The sequence below is a fragment of the Rattus norvegicus genome, chromosome 13 (assembly GCF_036323735.1).
Source record: "Rattus norvegicus strain BN/NHsdMcwi chromosome 13, GRCr8, whole genome shotgun sequence".
In the NCBI taxonomy this organism is placed as follows: domain Eukaryota; kingdom Metazoa; phylum Chordata; class Mammalia; order Rodentia; family Muridae; genus Rattus; species Rattus norvegicus.
The window spans coordinates 90,286,512-90,306,260 of NC_086031.1; the positions used below are offsets into that span (position 1 = coordinate 90,286,512).

The following is a 19,749-nucleotide window of genomic DNA, read 5'->3' on the forward strand; positions in this document are numbered from 1 at the left end:
CCTGGGAGCTCTGGGGGAGTCTGGCTGGTTGATATTGTTGTTCTTCTTATGGGGTTGCAAACCCCTTCAGTTCCTTCAATCCTTTCCCTAATTCCTCCATTGGGGTCCCTGTCCTTAGTTCAATGGTTGGCTGGCAGCACCCACACCGTTATTTGTCAGGTTCTGACAGACAGAAAATAATATAAATGATGGAGAGATAATTGATAAAGAGATAGATGATGATGATGATGATGATGATGATGAAGATAGATAGATAGATAGATAGATAGATAGATAGATAGATAGGCAGGCAGACAGACAGACAGACAGACAGACAGATATATCTCAAGTGCTCCCCTTTATTCTAATGAGAGTCCAGCTCCTGTGTGATTATGGATGTTCTCCAGTAACAGCAGCAGTGAGTACATGAACTGACCTGGTCAAATCTAGATTTTGATTTAAGTGGACATCCAGGTGCCTGGCTAGATCAGGATAAAGCTTCAAATCAACTTAGCACAGAATCTAAAGTGGACTCTGCTGATTCAGAGACTCTTGGCAGAAGAAGACAAGAGCTCTCAGATGAAGGGAAGGTGTGACAACGTGGGTACCATCCATGGGCTGGAGCGATGCAGACCCCTTGCAGGAACTCCTCAAACTTCAGTTGACTACTGGAAGTATACGTCCTTCAGTGAGTACAGATGTAATCCCAAGAGTCAGTGGTTAAGGAACATGATGGAAAGAAGTCAAGCCAAGATGTCAAGTAATTGGAGATGAAGAAAGCACGAGATGAGGAGAGAAATGCAGAATGTAGGTCCCGTTTAATGCAACTGGACCTTGTGTGATTTGCCAAGGTCAACAAAGAAAGAAATGAGTGCACATCCATCATAAAACAGAGCATCTCATAGCACATTTGCCACTCTGTGAGGCTAAAGAAAATGAATGAGCCCTGTCTAGTGCGTAGACAACCGGTTTCCCTCAGTGACCTATTCCTAAATGTAGAATTCAGTCTCCATGTTTCTACCTATACAACTTTAAAGATTGAGACAGTATAAATTTTATTTTTATTTACATAAAGTGAAAAAATTAAGCAGCAGTGGCTTTTAGAGCAGTTATTACAGATTAATTGTGTGATATTTTAAAATAGTACTGCGGATTTAACCCACAGTATCAGCAAGGCAAGGCAAGCATTTCTAACCACTGCTATATCCCTTAGTTGACAGATGTATTAAAAAGGAGAATTAGAAAATTTTCTTGAATAACTGTAATATTATTTATTGTAGGAAAATTTGGACCATATGGGTATGTATACACCTCAAAACTGATATTTCTGTATACATTAAAATATTCCAGTTAGCGACATGCATGTCAGAATGATTGGCTTTTTCCAGATTTACTTTGAAATTCAATTTACGATATGACCAGTTGGAATGGACTAAATCTGTAACAGATCAAATCTAGTGACATCATATAATTGTACACTCTAGGTGGGAGGTATGTAGGTACTCATTATAAAATTCTTTCAGCCCTTCCCCCACGGACTTCCGGCTACCACTCTGCTTCTCCCGCCTCCGAGTGTGCGGCGGCTCGTGGAAGTCCCGCCATGTCTCTGTCGCGGGGGTTACCCCGGGAGCTGGCCGAGGCGGTGTCCGGCGGCCGGGTCCTGGTGGTTGGCGCGGGTGGTATCGGCTGTGAGCTACTTAAGAATCTGGTGCTCACTGGCTTCTCCCACATCGACCTGATTGATCTGGACACTATCGACGTCAGCAACCTCAACAGGCAGTTCTTGTTTCAAAAGAAACATGTCGGAAGATCAAAGGCTCAGGTTGCCAAAGAAAGTGTGCTTCAGTTCCACCCCCAAGCGAACATTGAGGCCCACCATGACAGCATCATGAACCCAGACTATAATGTGGAGTTTTTTCGACAGTTTATATTGGTTATGAACGCATTAGATAACAGAGCTGCACGAAACCATGTGAATAGGATGTGTCTGGCAGCTGACATGCCTCTCATTGAGAGTGGGACTGCTGGGTATCTTGGACAGGTGACCATGATCAAGAAGGGTGTGACTGAGTGTTACGAATGTCATCCTAAGCCGACCCAGAGAACGTTCCCTGGCTGTACGATTCGGAACACACCTTCAGAACCTATCCATTGCATCGTATGGGCCAAGTATTTGTTCAACCAGCTGTTTGGAGAGGAAGATGCTGATCAAGAAGTGTCTCCTGACAGAGCTGACCCTGAAGCTGCTTGGGAACCAACAGAGGCTGAAGCCAGAGCCCGAGCATCCAATGAAGATGGAGACATTAAGCGGATTTCCACTAAGGAATGGGCTAAGTCAACTGGATACGATCCAGTTAAACTTTTTACCAAGCTTTTTAAAGATGATATTAGGTATCTGCTGACAATGGACAAACTCTGGCGCAAGAGGAAACCTCCAGTTCCACTGGACTGGGCTGAAGTGCAGAGTCAAGGAGAAGAAGCCAATGCTGATCAACAAAGTGAGCCCCAGTTGGGTTTGAAAGACCAGCAGGTTCTGGATGTAAAGAGCTACACAAGTCTGTTTTCAAAGAGCATCGAGACCCTGAGAGTCCGTTTAGCCGAGAAGGGAGATGGAGCTGAGCTCATCTGGGATAAGGACGACCCACCTGCAATGGATTTTGTCACGTCTGCTGCAAACCTCAGGATGCACATTTTCAGCATGAACATGAAGAGCAGGTTTGATATAAAATCAATGGCGGGGAACATCATCCCTGCTATAGCCACCACTAATGCAGTGATCGCCGGCTTGATAGTGTTGGAAGGATTAAAGATTTTATCTGGAAAAATAGACCAGTGTAGAACTATATTTTTGAATAAGCAGCCAAACCCGAGAAAGAAGCTCTTGGTGCCCTGTGCACTAGATCCTCCCAACACCAACTGTTACGTTTGTGCCAGCAAGCCAGAGGTGACCGTGCGGCTGAATGTCCACAAAGTGACTGTCCTCACCTTACAGGATAAGATAGTGAAAGAAAAGTTTGCTATGGTGGCACCAGATGTCCAAATTGAAGATGGGAAAGGCACAATCCTGATATCTTCAGAAGAGGGAGAGACAGAAGCTAATAACCCCAAGAAGTTGTCTGATTTTGGAATTAGAAATGGCAGCCGGCTTCAAGCAGACGACTTCCTGTAGGACTACACTTTGCTGATCAACATTCTTCATAGCGAGGATCTAGGAAAGGATGTTGAATTTGAGGTAGTTGGTGACACCCCTGAAAAAGTGGGTCCAAAACAAGCTGAAGACGCTGCCAAAAGCATTGCCAACGGCAGCGATGATGGCGCCCAGCCTTCCACCTCCACAGCACAAGAACAAGATGATGTGCTCATAGTTGATTCAGATGAAGAAGGCCCTTCAAATAGCGCCGACGGTAGCAGGGACGATAGGACCCGCAAGCGGAAACTGGAAGAGAATGAGGGTGCCAGTACCAAGAAGTCCCGCTTGGAGCAGGTGGAAGATCAGGATGACGTCATAGCATTAGACTGAGCAGGCTCCTGCCCTGGATCTGGTCGGAACCGGAAGTTATATCCTTTGTTGCAGAGGGTGAGCACAGGCTGCGGGGGCTTTGGTGGTTCTGCCCCTGTGAAAGCGTTCATTTGCTGAGACTGTTAGAGACTGTTGCTGTGTTGAAGTAGGAATAGAATTTGCGACCCTTTGAGCAAAGCTGGGTGGACCAGTGATGAGCTGAAAGAATGCGGGCGTGCATGTTGCCTTCCCTGTAAATAGCCTTAGCTATCATTTCCCAGTGGAAAACACTGTGGGGTAGGAGCGCTGCAACCTGGGTATAAATATTATGCCTTTATTTTTGGCTAGAGAAGAGTTATTTTTAGCCTAGATCTAACCATTTTCATACACTTACCTGAAAGATTCACAGAAGTGTCAAGTGCTATGCATTGAAACTTGTTTTTTAAACGTTACCTGACACTGTATATTAATGTAAAACAATGTTAATTTACTCAGATTTTCAGTTTGTACTGCCTGGTATGTCTGTGAAAGAAGCCAATTTTTGTGTATTTGTTACAGTTTCAGGTTATTTATATTTGATGTTTTGTAAACTCAAACAACAAATATACTGTACTTATGGACCAAATAAATGATGTCTGCATACTTGTAAAAAAAAAATAAAATAAAATTCTTTCAATGTCACTTAATATTGCTTTTTCCCATAATAAAAGCTTGGAAACAAGTCACACTGATATAACATTTAAGAGAAAAAATAAAAGAAAGCTTATAAGAATTCAAATAAACATATGGGCTCATAGCTTTGAAGAATCAACATTGGAAAGATCTTACTTCTGTGTTATCTCTTATATGGCTTAAAAACAAGAAAAACAAAAAGAAGCCCTAACAATAATCACTTCACTTGCAACTACAGGTAGCAATCTGGGGTGGGCCTGGCTGGGCATCTCCTGGTCTCCCCTCTATCCCTCACACTATGCACTAAGTGGCTGTTTGGTCTGGATGGCCTCCCTCGACATCTTGTGTTTAGTGATGGTTTTTTATCCAGACCTCTTGTTTCGGTGCGGTCCCTCACCAGTAAAGAGGCTAGCTCATGGTGGTTCACAGATGCTCTCAGGAAGCTGAGAACAGAAGCCACAGCCTGTTGTCCCTGCTGTAAAGTCATTTGATAGAGGAGCATGACTACAAACTATGGGATATGTGTGTGGCTATTCTGTGAACTATCACAGCCCTGGCCATGGCTACAGTTTAGATATGATGTCCACCTCCAAATTTCATGTGCTGAGAGACCGGTCTAGCTGTGCGGTAGTGTTGGAGTGATAGGCTCAATATAAGGTAATATATGTCGCTTCTGTATAGCTCAGAATGGCTCCCTACAAATATAAGGTAAACCCTGTTTGAATTTTCCTTATTTTGTGGGAGCTCCACCTTGATGGATCAGTATTGGAAGTGAGTCAGCTCTTGGGTCAGATTAGTTCTTTGTGTGTGTGTGTGTGTGTGTGTGTGTGTGTGAGAGAGAGAGAGAGAGAGAGAGAGAGAGAGAGAGAGAGAGAGTGTGTGTGTGTGTGCAAGCACATGCACACATGTGGTATATGTGCACATGTGTACACATGCCTGAGAAGGTAAGATCAACCTCATGTATAATTTACTCAGGAACTGCCCACCTTTGCTTTTGAGACAGGACCTCTCATAGGCCTAGAGCTCACTGAATGGGCGAGGCCCCGACTGATCATCAAGGCCCAGAGGTCTACATCTTTCTACTTCTTCACTGCTTCACTGCTAGGATTACAAAACGTATTCCTCCCCATTTGGCTTTTTCATGTGGTCTCTGAGGAATCAGTCTTGGGGTCTTCAGGCTCACAAGTCAAGTGCTTTACTAACTGAGCCAAATGCCCTGTCCACGTCTTCCTTTTTTTTTTTCCTTTATTAACTTGAGTATTTCTTATTTACATTTCGAGTGTTATTCCCTTTCCCGGTTTCCGGGCAAACATCCCCCTAATCCCTCCCCCTCCCCTTCTTTATGGGTGTTCCCCTCCCCATCCTCCCCCCATTGCCGCCCTCCCCCCAACAATCACATCCACTGGGGGTTCAGTCTTAGCAGGACCCAGGGCTTCCCCTTCCACTGGTGCTCTTACTAGGATATTCATTGCTACCTATGGGGTCAGAGTCCACGGTCAGTCCATGTATAGTCTTTAGGTAGTGGCTTAGTCCCTGGAAGCTCTGGTTACTTGGCATTGTTGTTCATATGGGGTCTCGAGCCCCTTCAAGCTCTTCCAGTTCTTTCTCTGATTCCTTCAACGGGGGTCCTATTCTCAGTTCAGTGGTTTGCTGCTGCATTCGCCTCTGTATTTGCTGTATTCTGGCTGTGTCTCTCAGGAGAGATCTACATCTGGCTCCTGTTGGCCTGCACTTCTTTGCTTCATCCATCTTGTCTAATTGGATGGCTGTATATGTATGGGCCACATGTGGGGCAGGCTCTGAATGGGTGTTCCTTCTGTCTCTGTTTTAATCTTTGCCTCTCTCTTCCCTGCCAAGGGTATTCTTGTTCCCCTTTTAAAGGAGTGAAGCATTCACATTTTGATCATCTGTCTTGAGTTTCATTTGTTCTAGGCATCTAGGGTAATTCAAGCATTTGGGCTAATAGCCACTTATCAATGAGTGCATACCATGTGTGTTTTTCTGTGATTGGGTTACCTTACTCAGGATGATATTTTCCAGTTCCAACCATTTGCCTACGAATTTCATAAAGTCATTGTTTTTGATAGCTGAGTAATATTCCATTGTGTAGATGTACCATATTTTCTGTATCTATTCCTCTGTTGAAGGTTATCTGGGTTCTTTCCAGCTTCTGGCTATTATAAATAAGGCTGCTATGAACATAGTGGAGCACGTGTCTTTTTTATATGTTGGGGCATCCTTTTTTTAATGTCTGGATAAATTCAACTGAGTAAGAAGAAAAAGAACATATAAAGGGCCAACATTAGATAGGATGCTTTTGACAAAGCATAAAGTATGTAATTGCTTCGTTATATATCAGACTTAATACACGGCTACAGCAGCTGGGCATGGTGGTGCACACCTTTGATCTCAGCACTTGGGAGGGGAGGCCAGCCTGATCTACCAAGGGGATTTCAGGCCACTTAGGGTTACACAGATCCTGTTCCAAAGAAAAGTCCTAAAGAGGTAAAATAAATAACAAAGCTACAGCAGTTTGCAGCGTGAGTTAATTAGAGTAAAAATGCATAAATAGACCAGTGGATTGACATAGGAAGTGTAGAGAGCAGCTCCACACACGTCTAGATACTTGCCTCTTAGCACGGCATTGTGCCACAGAATAAGAAGGGTTACTTTTTCAATACACAGTACTGGGACAGCTAGCTATATTGAAAATAAAATGAAGATGCTTCCTACCTAATATCACACACAGAAATCAGGATCGTGAGGGCTAGAAAGGTGGTTGTGAAATTGAGTGCCTGGTGCTCTATCGTTGGATCTGAGGTCAGTTCCCAGCGCCTACACCGGGGCAGTTCATAATGCTTCTAGCGCCAGCTCCACAGGACCAAGTCCTCCTTCCAGCCTGCACAGCCACCCACACCAGTGTTTGCTCATATCCACACACAGGGGAAATTAATCTTTTTAAAAACTCAATTTCACATAACCAAAATTCTAAATATAAAAGGCAAGATATGAAGTTATTTTTAAATTTAAAAATGTATTCCTGAGCCCAGGGCAAGGACTCTTCAACAACAACAACAACAACAACACACACACACACACACACACACACACACACACACACACACACACACACACAAATAGGCTGAGGATATAGCTCAGTGGCAGAGTAATTGCCTTGCCATGTACAAGGCACTAGGCTCAACCAAGCATCAGCACAGAAAAAGAGAGATACATAAAAACATTGAGGGGGGGGTGGGGATTTGGCTCAGTGGTAGAGCACTTGCCTAGCAAGCGCAAGGCCCTGGGTTCGGTCCCCAGCTCTGGAAAAAAAAAAAAAAAAAAAAAAAAACCATTGACGGGGAAAAACAAAAAAAAATGATAAATTAAGCTGTATTGGAGTTAAAAATCCATTTTCCCCAAGAATATGCTCATGAAAGTGGGAGAAAAGCAAGCCTAGGAGTAAAGATTTTTGCACCTATAAATTTGAAATGGAAGACCCAAAAATCTATGCAGAATGCCAACAGATCAGTAAGTAAAATACGGACAGTCCAACTGAACCAACAATTGGTATGAATGAACACACCACCAAGGAGGCTATCCAAATTACCAACACCTCTGAGAAAAGATGCCCAGTCTCTTTAGTCAGGATAACACTAATCAAAATCAAATTCGATAGAATTAACAAAAAACATCCCTCGGCCGACAAGGTTGCAGGACCCAAGATTAATGCACAAAAGTAAATTGCTTTTTGATATATCACCCCGGAGCAGACAGAATTGAAATTAGAATCACAAACCCACTTCCATTAATGCCCACCAAAATTAAATGTTTGGGTATAAATCTTAGCAAAATGCATAAATGATTTATATGAAGAATGGCAAAGCTCAAGAAGGAAGGCATCAGACTAGAGCCAAGTAACTGGAAAGATTTTAAGACTTGATATTACCCAGGTGTCAGTGCTTCCCAACCTCTAAGGAGTTGATATACTCCCAAAATCCTAGGAAGTTGCTTTGGGAAGCCCCACAAACTGGCTCTAAGGTTTACATGGGAAGGCAAAACGAACTCTCACTATATTGGAGGGAAATGGCCAAGCCGGAGAACCAACCTTAAGACTTACGATAAAGTCACTATGATCCAGAGTACACCGTTGCCCAAAGATGAGACAAATAAACCAGAGGAACAAACAGAACCCAGAGAGAGACCCAAAGAAGCAATTCCGGCTCAGCATTGCTACCAGTAGATAGATGCTACAGGAGAGCAGAACTGGGGCAGCAGCCAGGCATTGCACAGAAAAGCTGGCTAGATGTACCAGGCACCACAGCATTTAGTGTGTCTGCCTTCAGTGTGCGCGCTGTCCCTGAGCCTGGGCTCTCCTGACAGTCAAGCAGCCTGTATCCCCATCACCAGGTTCAGGTCTTTAGTTTCTCTGTTCCCTGGTTGCCTACTCTGCTGAGCCTCAGAAGCAATGGCTTGTATAACGTGCACAAACTCCCAGAACACATCAAGGCAAAGCGCATGAACAAACCGTCTCTGTCTTCTGTGGCCATCTTGTCTTCTCAGACAGACTCCGGATGAGCACGCCAAGACCATCACACCACTTGGGTGTTGAGAACTTTAGTTTCTTCTCCTGAGGGTAGTCACCATATTGTCCTGCACAATGAGAAATTAAGAGGTCGTATCCACCTTTTGTTCTATCAAAACAAAAGTGGTGCTATCTTTCAGAACAAAAGTCTTTAGAACTATCCATCTGTCATAACATCAAAAAAAGTAATAAAACTGTTCTCATGCTTAATGTTGACAACTGTTGCATGTGTCCAAACCTGCAGAGGTAAACTCTCCTTTTACCTAGTGTTTGCTCCTGAATGATGCAATTTGAGAGAGCTACTCACGTTGTTAACTGCAGGTTCTTCTGTGAAAAAGGACACATTTGGGCTGTAATCTTTTTTTACTAAGATGTATAAAGTCAGATTAATTATAACAACCATGGCATTTGCTTCTCTATGTTTGAAATGTTACAGGCACATTGATGTGCTATTTAAGAATTCTGATCAGATGGATGGAACGCAAGCGTCTCACTAGAATGCTGAGGACATTCGCTAAATCAAATGTTGCCACCACACAAGCCCCCATTCTACATGCTGAGTAGCTCTCAATCCTTATTGTTTCACCTCCTGCCCTACTTCCAGGTCATCTATGGCTCCTTACAACATTAAACACACACAGCTGTGTGGAAATCTAAGATGCCAACGATATGTTCAATACTTGAAGTTGTATGAAGTACCACATGTAGCAGAAGTAGAACACGCATGGACAAGCCCTCACTATGTTAATGACTGCCCCTCAACAGCTCCTCCTGTGTGACCAAAAAGCCTCAATCACTTGCGCATCACTGTCCTTTGCGCTGCTATGACCATCTTCCCTCCTGGGAAATGGGTACTTTATTAATAAAGGATCTCCTTGCTTTGCTCTCTTCAGTTCTTTGTTCTGGATACAAGAACCCAGAACCCCTCTGGAGGTCACCCAACATCGGAGTCCTGGGTAACCTGAGCTACTCAGCTACTCACCACCCCAGGCAGGCTTTAACCTTTCCCATAGTTTCTTTATCCTATGCCATCGGAGATTTCCAATATCTTTGAAACTTGAACAACTACATCACCTCCATAAAATATCTTCATTAGGAGCTGGAGAGATGGCTCAGGGCCTTCCATGGGTCCTGAGTTCAATTCCCAGCCTCAACACAGCAGCTCTCATCAACCATCTGTAATTAATTCCAGAAGATCCAAAACCTTCTTTGGCCTCCATGGACACTGCGCACACACAGTACACACACACAGTACACACACAGTGTACACACACACAAACACACATACATACATACATACATACATACACACACACACACATACATACACACACACATACACACACACACACACACACACACACACGACATTAAAACTTCAAAAAAAACACAAAACCCCAATCCTTTACTTATTACTGACTCTACCAATAGTGCAGGCTTCTATCTGTTTTGGCTTTCAGGGCAATATGTTGTTTTTTTAGAACCTCCTTCATGTTGTTTGACATACTATCCATGAAATTCTAGTTATTTTAGGTGGTGATATGTCCTTCCAGATTCTCATACTTTGGGGGAGCTCTGGACCAGAGAGAGAGTTGAGCATCAGAAGCGGAGTGTTAGGCATACTGGTATCGGGGAGTACCAATTCGTCTCAGGGAGAGTGCAGAAAGTGGTGGCAGCAGAAATAGGATCCCCCCAAATGCCAACATTAACAGGCTAAGACTTGCTTAGAACTGGAGCTGGAGAATTGGTTAAGAGCACTGGCTCCTCTTCCAGAGGACCTAAATTCAATTCCCAGCTCCCCCACATAGCAGCTTACAGAGAGTTTGCCTTAGACCTGAAACAATTCCTCTCCCTCCTCCCCATACTCCCCTCTCTCCTTCTCCTTCTCTTCCTCCTCTGCAACTCCAGTTCAAAGAGATCTGACACAGACATATATAGAGGCAGAACAGAAATGCACATAAAATAAAATAAGTAAATCATTAAGAAAAGAAAGTATGTTTAGAATTAAAACAGAGACACAGGGGGGAAAAATCCAGAGAGTATTTCCACATTTTAGAAGCCATGAGTTTCAAAAGAGATTTTCAAGGAAGAAACCATGTGATAATTCAATTTGGTGACGAAATCAAGTCAAATGAAAGAAAACCATTTGGGCCTGTGGTGTTGTTTTCCTCCAGCTCTTTCATGATTCTGATGATGTTGAGTCATCCAGCCTATATTTCTCCATTAAAAATAACATATTTTGGCTGTGAACATAGAAGAGCTGGATATAGAATAGCTAGAGGGTTCTTTGGAGCTGGGAGGGGCTGGGACTTATCGAAAGACTTTGAAAAGTAAATCACAAAAGGGCAGAAAGAAAAAGTGAAGTGAGGCACATCTGTGAGAAAGTGAAGGAGGGTGCTTGGGAGAAACTGAAGATGGGCAGAGGGGATACTAGTAAGATTTCATAGGGCAGGGTTGGCCTTAGGCCTGAGACAATTCCTCCTCAGCTTCCTCGTCCTCCTCCCCATCCTCCTCTTCTCCTTCTTCTTCCCTGCCTCCCCTTCTCTACATACATACATACATACATACATACATACATACATACAAGGATTATACTCAGAGTCTCACACATTCTAGGAAAATGGTATACTATTAAGTTTCACCCTCAGGTGACAGAGAACATTTTTATCTTCTATTGCATAACAGAACAATAAGAATATGTGTACCATTAAAGATGAATTAGTTATGACGGATGGAGCTTGAAGAAAACTTCTGCCGCTTTGGCTCAGCTTCCCTCATGAATACTCATGTATTTATTTATATTTATATTAATACATATATGAATAATATTTAAAGTATTATTTATAGACAGAAAGGGCTTATTTTGACTACAGTGTTCATTTTCCCAGGCTGTGTTAATCACTAGGTATACTTTTATTCAATGATATTGTTATCTCCACTTGTATACAAGAAAACAGAGGTTCAGAGAGAAATATAATGTAAATATTACTTTTATTTCCCTGATACAATTGTCATCTTTGAGGCTTACTGTGTCTGCTAACCTAGGCCTAGTCCTGGAAACTTCTAGTCTCCTTGCAATCTAATCTAAGCCTATGTTTTCAGCCTCTGAGACTTATTGCTGAATAAGCTCACCTTTTCTAGCTCTTACTGAACTCTGGCTGGCTGGTTCAACTCAGATGTTTTGTCTCAAACTCTTCTCTAAGCTGACTGATTCAAGCTGACTTCTCTCAACTTCTGGCTGAATTGCTCTGCTTGACCTCAAACTAACTCAAGCAATCTGTTCTAATCTTCTGGCTCCTTCTCACTCTCTGGCTCATTTTGTCTTCACCTGTGTCAAGCTTGTTCTCCCTGCAACCAGTCTCTGTAAACTGTCCCAGTAAAATCTGCCTCCAAATTCCATGAACTGAACTGCCACAAACTCAAATCCACCACACTACCTCTCAATGATCCCTGAGTGCTAGGATTAAAGGCATGTGCCACCACACCTGGACCTAAGCTTTTCTGTACTTGGAACTTGGTCTGTACCAGGCTGGTCTTGAACTTGGAGATCTACTTGCCTGTTTCCTGGGATTAAAGGCTTGTCTGTATTTCAAACAGAATAATGTGTTGTTGGATTAAAGTTCCTCTATAAATAATTGTCTGCCTCTCTGAAGGTTTAGCTCTCCCTCCCACGGGATTTGGGTGCAGAGAACTGTTTATCTGGTCTGTTTCCTTCAGGTTCCGGTGGTGTCTCAGGCAGGGGTCCTGCCGCTCCTGGGCCCTCCCCCACGGGAGCCCAGAGGCCTTATACAGTTTCCTCTTGGGCCAGGGATGTGGGCAGGGGTGGGCAGTGTTGGTGGTCTCTTCCGCTCTGCCAATCCCTAACTCTAAGCTGAAAATTTTACCCACATCTACTTGACTCCAAAGTCCACACCATGAATGATTCTCTTAGTACAATCCCAAGTAAAGTAGTGGCAGAGTTCTGGTAGTTGTTTTAATAGTAATGAGGAAACCTGTATATTCATCAAAGGTGGAAGAAATCTATATGTAGAGCTTTATCTAGATATAATGGGCTCATATAGCATTACAGGTCTTGTTGATTTTTAAGGAACAAGAATTTGTAATAGCTACAAGAATGGCTCCTGGCTACAGTCACTGGGTTTTCTCTAAGGCTCTTGCAGAGATGAGAGGCTTGCAATCTGCCAGAGGATTATGCAAAACAAATCCGAAGAATAAGGAGCAGTGACTTTATGGACATAAGCTGTTAGGAAAGACAGTGAACCAAGAATAATATTGACCATCTAGGGTAACGAGTGGTCATGAACTACCTGGTATTATTGTCCAAGGTGCATTGGAAAGCAAGAGGAAAGCTTGAAGCTTGAAGTGATGGCACATTCCTGGAATCATGATCATCCTTAAATCCCAAGGATTTAAGGATTGAAGTCTGCATGATGTCTGAGTCTGTCAAAAAATAAATTTATGGAGAGAGAGAGAGAGAGAGAGAGAGAGAGAGAGAGAGAGAGAGAGAGACTGAGAGAGAGAATAGTGACTGAGGTTGGGAGTTTAAAATAACATGTTCAAGTGTTTGGTTCTATTCCAGTTCAAAATAAGGAAAGAAGAGAGCATAAGGAAGGAATAAAAGAAAGGAAGGAAGAAAGGAAGGAAGGAAGGAAGGAAGGGAGGGAGGAAGGAAGGGAGGGAGGGAGAAAGAGAGAGAGAGAGGGAGAGAGAGAGAGAGAAAACGTAAGAAGGGGGCGGGGAGAGATTGATAAGTATGTATGGAAGTCCATAGCTCTAGTCCCACCACTCAGGAAATTGGAGCAAGAGAATTACAAAGTTGAGGACATAAGAAGAGACATTGTCTCAAAAAAAAGTCACAGGTTATGGGCAGAGTGAGCTCATGAAATTTAAGAGTATAGAAATGAACCAATTCTAGGTAATTACAAAGCATGGGCAACCACAGTGAAAAGATTACTGTCCTCAGTAATGGTTTCTGATGTTGAAGTTCATTAAAACTGAGATCAATAAGTTCTAGTGTTCTGAGATCAATTATTTGTCCACAGCATTATACCAAAATACCCTGAGCCAGATGTTCACGGCCAATGTGAACAAGTGCTAAAAGTTCAGGAAACAGCATGACTAGGAGGAAAAAAGATGATGCAGCAAGAAAACAGAGTCTCAAAGACCATTTCATATGAGGGTAATAGAGAAAGATCTCTGAAAGGACAAAAGAGACAGAACCTGGAATATGTTCTCATCTACATCTGATCCACTGTGATGGCTTAGACATGCTTGGCTCAGGGAGTAGCACTATGAGAAGGTATAGCCCTGTTGGAGTGAGTGTGACCTTCATGGAGTAGGTGTGTCAGTTGGTGTGGGCTTTAAGACCCTCCTCCTAGCTCCTGGAAGCCAGTACTGTGCTAGCAGCCTTCAGATGAAGATGTCCTGCACGTGTCTGCCTGGATGCTGCTACACTCCTGCCTTGATGATAATAGACTGAACCTCTGAGTCTGTAAGCCAGTCCCAGTTAAATGTTTTCCTTACAAGAGTTGCCTTGGTCATGGTGTTTCACAGCAGTAAAACCCTGACTATTACACATATGCTTGTCTTAAGAAAAGGGAGTGTTTACAGTGGAATGAACATTCCTGCAAGCTTGGAAAAAAGGACTAGGAAATAAAACAGGGTGATAGGACAAGCCAAGATGAAGAAAGCTGGGAACAGAGATGAGACAAGAGGGTGACATGTAGGGCCCCAGATGAGTAATGTTGAGGTCAGTAGAACTCACGGTAGAATTATAGCACCATGCAAAGGAATTGTAGTGATGCCTCCTTGTTCCTCAGCAGCATCCTAAGTGGGACTGAATTGAGGACAGGATGAAAATGTCAGGTGGCATTTCACCCACCTTGTCATTTGAATGACCACTGGCTTTTATGGTTGTAGTGAGAATTAGCGTGTTAATTTACATGAGAGTGCTCAGTGCCCCATCACTAAACAACAGAACTAAAGGTATGCTGTTCTTATCACCATCCTTACTGATATTGTTGGCATTCACATTCATAGTGTGCCCTCTTGCATCAATAAATAAGAAAAGTATCAAAATTATTTAGATTTTACTTACCAACTAAATACAGCATGCCTTTAAAGTAACACTATGAAGCATATACAGAATTATTTTCCCAAATATTTCCATACCTCAATCAACAGTCTATTGATATGTTATATGATGTGGTACTTCTTGGATAGGATTAAAGGTCTCTGAGACAGGAAGATTATCTAGGTGAGCCCAACTAAATCACAAAGGTTCATGTGAGAGAGACAACTTCTAAGCCAATAGCAGCAAGAGAGCTGATCTCAGAAGCAGAGGCTGCAGGGAGATGCTTCAAGGTGAATGATGGAGTTGTAAGTCCAAGAGATATGGGGTTCCCCTGTCTGGGAACAGGACCAAGGATGGGGGTGAGAGGTGATAGAGTCACAGAATGAATCCAGGAAACCAAACTCTGGAGACCAGCGTTAGAGTACAGATCGGAGTTTACTTCACAGTGCATAAATTTATATACAATGTTTGAGCCAATTGCAAATCCTTGGCCAAGCATATCTTCCTGCACAGTCCCTGTGTTTCAATGAAAGCCCTGCTTGATGAGGCAACTGAGAAGGGGTAAGGGCCTTGTCACCTGTTAGGACTTTGGGGGAAGCAGCTACCATCCTGGCCTCGGTTCCTTTTTTCTGTCTCACTGGTCTTCCAGGATCCATCATAGATCCAGTGTCATGTATGGCAGATCAGGACTCTTCAAGGAGTCACAGGAGTCTGTGGTGCCTCGCTCTCCATCCCACGTTTTCCTTCACAAGGTTGACCCCCACAGCCCCCACCCCGCTGAAGCTTGAAAAGCACGAATGTAGATGCTTTCCTGAAACCACTGGGAGGAATGAGCTCTGCCGCCATCTTGCTTTTAGCCCCATAATATTCACTCTAAACTTCTGACCTGAAAAACTTTTAAGATAATTAGTGCTTTATTTTCTTTTAAGATTTTTTTATTTTATTTATATGAGTACACTGTAGCTATCTCAGACACACCAGAAGAGGGCACCAGATTCCATTATAGATGGTTGTGAGCCACCATGTGTTTGCTGGGAATAGAACTCAGGACCTCCGGAAGAGCGGTCAGTGCTCTTAACCGCTGAGCTGTGTTTCCAGCCCTCCAGTGTTTTCAACCCTTATGATTCTGTTAATTTGTTAAAGCAGCAGAAGGGTGAGGTACATGGAATTATGTTTCAACCAGGATGAGAATGGTTATTTTTAATCTCCTAAGGTAATGACCAGGGAGACCCTTCTACTAAGCTATTTATTCCAGTGAATGAAGAGAGCCAAGGGCAAATGGTTACATTGAGCCTCCTCACCTTCACCTCCTGGGTGCATTTATTGTTTCTCCTGATGTCACAGTTGCTGGCTCTGGTACGACCTGGCTACCCAGTATGGACCACAGACCAGTGGTTCTGCAACTGTTGAGGTATCCGGCCTCAAGGACTGAGCAGCCAAAAGTTCTCAGCTCCTCCGTATGAAGAAGACATTGTTGGACTAATAATGTCACTCCCTATGCACTAATTTGGAGGGCCGTGGGGAGGGCATGCCTATCCAAATCACCACAGTGACCACCCAGTGTTGCTAAATTGGAGAGCTCTAGGTTCAGTAAGAGACACTGTCTCAAAATCAAAGATGGAAGGCAGTAGAGAAAGACATCCAACATCAACCTCTGGCCGAACACGTGTACACACACACACACACACACACACACACACACACACACACACAGACAGAGAGAGAGAGAGAGAGAGAGAGAGAGAGAGAGAGAACACATGTATATACCACACACATACACACAGAAGTAGGGATGATAGACTAGACAGACAGGCAGACAGACAGACATGATAGACAGTCAGCGAGCACTAAGCTACAAACTTTTTTGAGGGTAAGGCAATTTTATACTTTATACAGGCTTATTGAATTGAGCTATCAGAATAAACGCCACGGAGGATACAAATATCAGCCATGATGCTGGCTATCTTTATCCTATAGCATCCTGAAATCCCATCTGTGATTCAAGTCATTCCAGTTTCCAGGCCAAACCCACCCACCCTCTTCTCAGTGGCCAGGATATTTTTTGCCTTATCTTGTCACATTTGAGGACATAATTAAATTTATTCCAGTCTAGCAGATTTTACTCCCACCAAGCTGAGAACACTTCATAATAATTACCAATGTGATAATAATCACTGATGACTATTTTTACATGATACAAAAAAAAAATACCCAAAATATGTAGGCCGCAACACACCCTCAAACACAAGTCTCAAAAGAGCCATTCATTTTGGTCAGCATATGTGAGAAGCATTTCCTCATGGAACTTCCACACTTCTCTTTAGATCTCTGCCCAAAAAATATGCTTACAAAGGAGCCCCTTCCCCCTTCTTAAGGACCCTTCACCGACCACCTCTGCCTTTGGCTGCCTTTTCTTCTATGGAAGGTAATCGGGATCAGAGTCAAAGCTCTGCTTAGATCACACTCGGAATCTTCCAGATCTAGTGATGTGCTTGGCAGAGTGGCATCCATAAATATTTGCTGGGTGGCAGCTTTACAAATGTATCAAGCAAGCAGTGAGACAAGCAAAGAGACTGGAATTGAATTTCTGGGAAGAGTTCATCCTGCACTGTGGAAGTCAGCCTGGAGAAGAAACCACAAGTTAAAATTAGGTCTGCCTTATGGCCCCATCCCCACCTTTCCTGGGCATTTACTCAAAAGACTCCATGTCAACATAGCACATGCACATCAATATCAAATATTTCTTCCATATATCATAAAAGGACATATATGCATATATTTCATAATACTTGAAGCTAAAGTAGGGGACAGAGGAAACTAACAGGGAGATAAGGGGGTAGGAAAGGAGAATATGGGGTATATGGGAGATATTCACAAGGAAAAATATATATACTTGTAAGAAAATGTACTTATAGAACACAGTGCCATGCTCAGTGAATGTATATGAAAAAATTTTAGTGATTTATTCATTTTATGAGCATTGATGTTTTGCCTGCAGGTATGACTGGGTGAAGATGTGAGATCCCCTGGAACTGGAGTTACAGTTGTGAGCTGCCATGTGGGTGCTGGGAATTGAAATTCTGGGAGAGCAGCAGTGCTCTTAGGTGCTGAGCCATCTCTCCAGCACTGAAAACAAAAATTTAAGAGTCCTTCTTGTGGCAAGTTACAACCTGTCTAACATCTGAGACGTTATTTAATATCCCAATCCTAGACGTTTTCTCCTGTCTGGAAAATTGGGGTGTCCTCTCCTCTATTTGACTACCATGTCTCGAAAGCTATCCAGTGATCTGCTGATGTGATACCATGGACACGGTATGCGGTGGCTGCTCAGTACGAGCTGAGGTAGTTTTGTCTTCTAGCTTCCACACACCAGTGAAAGCAACTAGAGAAGAAACAATTTGTCCTTCACTAAATGGTTCATTTCCAATGTCCTGGTGTTGAGTAAAAGCAGAAGAAAGAAAAGGACAAACAAGGCAGGTTGTAATCTTTCTATTCAGCAGCCCAGCCACCCCTAGTAACTGACCCCTAGTAACTGTCTCTTACTTGGGCCAAGTAGAAGAGGAACACAGGACAGTCAACCCTTCAAGGAGCCTTTTGTTATCTGTAAACAAATGGGTCATCAAATGGCACATAGAAAAACAAAAACTGTGGTAACTTTGGGTTTTTCTTTTTAAAGGTTTATTTATTTATTATATATACTTATTATAAATAAGTATTTATTATATATATAAGTATTTATTATATATATTTCAGACACATTAGAAGAGGGCATCAGATCCCATTACAGATGGTTGTGAGCCACTATGTGGTTGCTGGGATTTGAACTCAGGATGAGCAGTCAGTGCTTTTAACCGCTAAGCCATCTCTCCAGCCCGGGTCTTCGGGTTTGATGCCTCAGCTACCTCCCTGATAGAGAGAGTGCCTTTGGCAATCATCACCGCTTCTTTCTTGCAGGAAAGCTTAGAGCCCAGGGCCAGAAGGACTAAATCAAGGTGTTCTTTTGTACAATATAAAGCAAGTTGATCCTTGCATTTTAAAATCATGCTGTGGCTGTCTATAATATTGCTAGTGTAACCTGAATGGCCTCTCCTTTTGCCTATTAGCAGAGCAGTTGACAATTTACATCATGCACTTTGAAATCTGGGTACTCAGACTTCCAAGTTGGGTAATTCTTTGGCTTTGCCTTTGTTGGATCTAAACTGAAGGAGGACGCTGACAAAAGAACAAAGAGGACACCGTGCTTCACTTACTCCAGAGACACAACGATGGGTGATCATCCCAACACGCAGACTCTCTTACTCAAGAGGACATGTTCCCTCAAGTCTCGGGGTTAGGAAAAGCCATGCTTGCTCCACAAAACCAATCAGCTTTGATCTACTGACACTGTAATACTTCTGTCTAGAGATTGCTCCCTCCTCCCTCTAACACCTAGAATATTTGATTGAGTTATGTTTTCTTCCCCCAGCAACCGTTTGATATTTTCATTTCTTAAGATAGGGTCTTGCTAAATTGCCCAAGCTGACCTTGAACTCATGACGTTCTGCCTCAGACTCCATACGTGCTGGGGTTGCAGGTGTGCATCACCTGTAGTGCCTCACAGCTGTTTCAGAGAATGCTCGTTCTTTATATTCTCCCACAAGTGTTCCCCTTTTCCAGATTTTCTACTTCATTTTCTTTTACACTTTTGTGTCATATGTATTTTTTGTAAGGTTAATGCAGTCCTTTTGTGGTAAACATCTGGTGTGTGTGTGTGTGTGTGTGTGTGTGAGAGAGAGAGAGAGAGAGAGAGAGAGAGAGAGAGAGAGAGAGAATTGTGTGAGTGCCTGTGTATGTTTGTGAGTGTGTATGTAAGGACGTGGTATGCATGCATGTGTGAGTTATGTGTGAATATGTATGTGAGAACGTGAGTGTTTGTGTGTGTATGTGTGTAAGTGTGTGTGATTT

General features: G+C 43.0%; 1 long non-coding RNA gene and 1 pseudogene across 2 annotated transcripts in view; one reads left to right on the plus strand and one right to left on the minus strand.

Moving 5' to 3' along the window:
• Window positions 1–1,507: 1,507 nt before the first annotated feature.
• On the plus strand, window positions 1,508–4,145 carry Uba2-ps1 (ubiquitin-like modifier activating enzyme 2, pseudogene 1; annotated as a pseudogene).
• A 9,158-nt stretch (window positions 4,146–13,303) lies between these two features.
• LOC103692325 (uncharacterized) overlaps window positions 13,304–19,749 on the minus strand; it is a 42,203-nt gene continuing 35,757 nt past the window's right edge. For both annotated transcript variants that reach the window (XR_005492658.2, XR_010057294.1), the window contains 2 exons: window positions 18,349–18,406; window positions 13,304–17,427 (listed from right to left, as the gene is read on the minus strand). This is a non-coding gene — a long non-coding RNA (uncharacterized LOC103692325). The remainder of the gene's footprint in view (window positions 17,428–18,348; window positions 18,407–19,749) is intronic.